This window comes from Sinocyclocheilus rhinocerous, unplaced genomic scaffold (genome assembly GCF_001515625.1).
Source record: "Sinocyclocheilus rhinocerous isolate Xijiao unplaced genomic scaffold, SAMN03320098_v1.1 scaffold837, whole genome shotgun sequence".
Classification (NCBI taxonomy): domain Eukaryota; kingdom Metazoa; phylum Chordata; class Actinopteri; order Cypriniformes; family Cyprinidae; genus Sinocyclocheilus; species Sinocyclocheilus rhinocerous.
The window spans coordinates 1,178,830-1,183,029 of NW_015650219.1; positions in this window are offsets into that span (position 1 = coordinate 1,178,830).

The window sequence follows — 4,200 nt, forward strand, 5'->3', positions numbered from 1 at the left end:
AACTGCTGGTTTTGTCTGGTCAGAGGAGAACTGGCCCCCCGACTGAGCCTGGTTTCTCCCAAGGTTTTTTCTCCATTCTGTCACCGATGGAGTTTTGGTTCCTTGCCGCTGTCGCCTCTGGCTTGCTTAGTTGGGGACACTTCATTTCCGGCGATATCGTTGACTTGATTGCAAATATACTATTTAAACTGAACTGAGCTGAATGAAGACATCACTGATTCAATGATGAACTGTCTTTAACTGGAAAATCAGTGTTTACTATTGTCATTTTGCATTATTGACACACTATTTTCCTAATTAATGCTGTTCAGTTGCTTTGACACAATCTGTATTGTTAAAAGCGCTATATAAATAAAGGTGACTTGACTTGACTTGACTGATGCCAGACTTATTTTTATTTATTTTTATTTTTGGAGGAGTAGGCCTATAGGTGGAATTTTCACATTAACTTCACGCAATATAACATGATTTTATTATCGTAATTTTTACTATTTTTAAAATATTATGACGTTAATCTTATTGATTTTTTTTTGGCACAGCGGCCCAAGAAACAGTAAAAAAAATAGTGAGGGGATATTTGAATTATTTATTAATAAACGAATGTTTTCGGAGTAAATGTTGCAAAAATGAATTAAGAACCTGACTCGCCGTCTCCTCATTTCACGTGCTTTTAGAGAGAAATGCATCTTTACGGATTACATAATGAAAGAGTTTTTGTTTTCGACTTGAATGATTTCATTTTAAAATAGTAATTTTAAAGCATTCTATAGATATATGTATCATGTCGGTGAAGTGCTCCTGCGCAAGACCAAGACGACAGAAAGCGCATCCTGTTTGTTTTCCTTATTTTACAAAAGCACAAGGTTTTGTTGATATTGTGAGTGCACACAAATAGACTGATGCCAGACTTATTTTTTTTTTTTTATTTTTTTTTATTTTTGGAGGAGTAGGCCTATAGGTGGAATTTTCACATTAACTTCACGCAATATAACATGATTTTATTATCGTAATTTTTACTATTTTTAAAATATTATGACGTTAATCTTATTGATTTTTTTTGGCACAGCGGCCCAAAAAACAAAGTAAAAAAAATAGTGAGGGGATATTTGAATTATTTATTAATAAATGAAAGTTTTCGCAGTAAATGTTGCAAAAATGAATTAAGAACCTGACTCGCCATCTCCTCATTTCACGTGCTTTTAGAGAGAAATGCATCTTTACGGATTACATAATGAAAGAGTTTTTGTTTTCGACTTGAATGATTTCATTTTAAAATAGTAATTTTAAAGCATTCTATAGATATATGTATCATGTCGGTGAAGTGCTCCTGCGCAAGACCAAGACGACAGAAAGCGCATCCTGTTTGTTTTCCTTATTTTACAAAAGCACAAGGTTTTGTTGATATTGTGAGTGCACACAAATACGAGTAGACCCTTTGCAGTTCCGAATGATGTATACTCTTACCTCCACTGTTATTTAAAAAAAAAAATGCAAGTGATTTGCTTTTATAATTAATACTGTGAAATGCATGACGTGTTTTATGTCTGTTTATTTTAGGCAAGTCGTGTTGGTTTAAGAAAAATAAATTGATCAAACATAATGCTCAACTCATTGACTATGTTGGACATCAGTAATCTAATTATTTACCTTATTCTAAATAAGCCAATATTATGATTCTGGTGTTTACATGAGTTGCTTTTAGAATATTCCTTTCATGTTCCCGTTTTACATGTTATAGTTATAGTACATAGTTCGATTAATGACACACGTCATTGCGTCCCCACGTGATGCCATCCGACGTCCCCTCCGTAGTTTCACATATAAACACAGTTCGTCTTTTATGAAAGCTTCAAGTGCAGTTAATTATTTGTATGTGCATACAGACGATGGCGGTGTTGAAGCTCTTTTATTTGCAGTCTATTTTGCCGTCACTTTTCCATTAAAAACCAAAACTGAACCATTTTAACGGTATCCAGTCGGACTCCGGCCGAGAATTCTCATAAGCTGTTGGACAAGGGCCGGGAAGGGCTCTATTCGTTCCCTCGTTTCAATTAAAAGTCCCCCCCCCCAGCTCGGCTGGCCCCTGAACTGCCCGGGCCCATATGCACCTGCATACCCTGACCCTACGCCACTGGTGTAAGCAGTGCTTCATGTATCGCTACACTATTGAAATATTTAATGTATTTGCATGAACACTGAAATAAATGCAACACATTTCCATACTCAAGCACATAATGTATTATTAGTAAAAACACATAATGAAAATATAATAAACAACTGCAAGGTGTTAGAAACTCAAGTGTTTAAATTCCTTATTTGCTCTACTTCAGTGAAAACTAGCCTTAAAGGTTTTAAAACTGAATACAGCCTGAGCAAACAACCCTTAAGAAAATTAACCATGGTATTACTGTAGTAACCATGGTTTTTTGGTGCATATACCATGATTTTGATACCACAGTACTACTATAATAATATTGCAGTAATAGTACTAGAGTAAAACTGTAGTAACCACAGTTTTACTAAAGTAGGTTGCATTACATTTAACAAAAGTTGTGCAATGAATCTCTACAAAATAAAAAAACAGCACAAGTTACTATTCTAGGATACAGACTTTATTAAAGCAGTTACATCATTTGAAAGTGAATATAAAGTGTAGCATGTGTAAGAATGTTTACCTCTGACATAAAAAGATTCAATTCAACTTCAATTTTTCAAAAAAATATTGGAGATAAAGTACTGCAGTGCAGTGGTAAAATAATGGTTTCAATCAATAATTTACACTTAAAAAGAGCACTAAGTTGCTCCACTGTAATTTAAAAAAAAATCTCTACAGAAATGAACAGTCCTTTTAGAAAATCAATAAATACAAATGTACACTAAACCTACATGTTGTTTGTTTGGTCCGCACAGCAAATAAACATGGCTTATTAGTGCACCTTTAATTAGACAGTATCTTACGGCCAACATCCCCTAAAATGTTTTTAAACATGTCCACATGACACATGAACAAAAGCAGATGTTTGTGTTCTATACTGAACATCCTTACACAGATTAACAATCTTAATTTTAAAAACATTACTTATAAAGCTAAAAAATGAGGTTCCTTTCATTTAAAAAGTGTTAAACATAATACAAAATGTATTTACAAGAAATGAACAGTACTTTTAAGATGTTTAAAATGATATTCACTCACATGAAATGAAGACTTCAGTCAAATTCAAATCAGTGGCTTAAAGCAAGCTGTTTATTCTACATGGAGTCACCTCATGTGGGCAGATGAAGGCCAGATCATCCATTCCAGCAGTTGTCAGTATGAAGTCCAATGAAGAATGTCATAACAGCCAGACAAGATTTGGTTGCACAATTATCATCGCTATATTATTATTATTTTTTTTTTATTAAAAATAATCATTTCAAAATACTAGTCCAGTGACAAGACATTTTAATTTTGGGAGAAAAAAAAAAACGTTTTCTTTACAAAATCTTGCTTAATTATTTCTCCCAAGGTATAACAGTGTCAGCACACCCATAGGCCTATTTAATTTTGTGTTCAGTTTACTAGAAAACACAGCGTGGTTAATTTTGTAGTTACTATGGTTTTACTGCAGATATTGTAGTAAAACCACGGTTAATTTTATGGTGTTACTTCAAAAACATAGTTAAACAATGATTCTTGTAGTAAAACCACGGTTAATTTTGTAGTTACCGTGGTTTTACTGCAAATGCTATGGTAAAAACATAGTTCATTTTGTGGTTACTATGGTTTAACTACAAAAACCAAAAAAAAAATGGTTCTTGTAGCAAAACCATGGTTAATTTTCATAAGGGAAATCAGGTTTAAAACAAATGTATATAGTTGTATTTTTGGAGCCCCCTACACTGAAGTGGAATTCTGTCCACATGCATTTGTTGCCGCTGTAAAGCAATCTGCCCTTTTCACAGAATATCGTACCTGCTCACCAATCTTACATATTCTCGGAACAGACGTTTGAGGGGGAGCGTGAGAAAGATACAGAAGCTGTTCTCCTTATTAGAAGTCAATGTACCTTCACAGTATGGTTTTGAAACTTAATTTTTCAAGGTAAAAAAAAAAACTGACGTGACGTGGCGTGGCCAAGTATGGTTACCCATACTAGGAATTAGTGCTCTGCATTTAACCCATCCTTAGTGCACACACACAGCAGTGAAAACACACCCCGA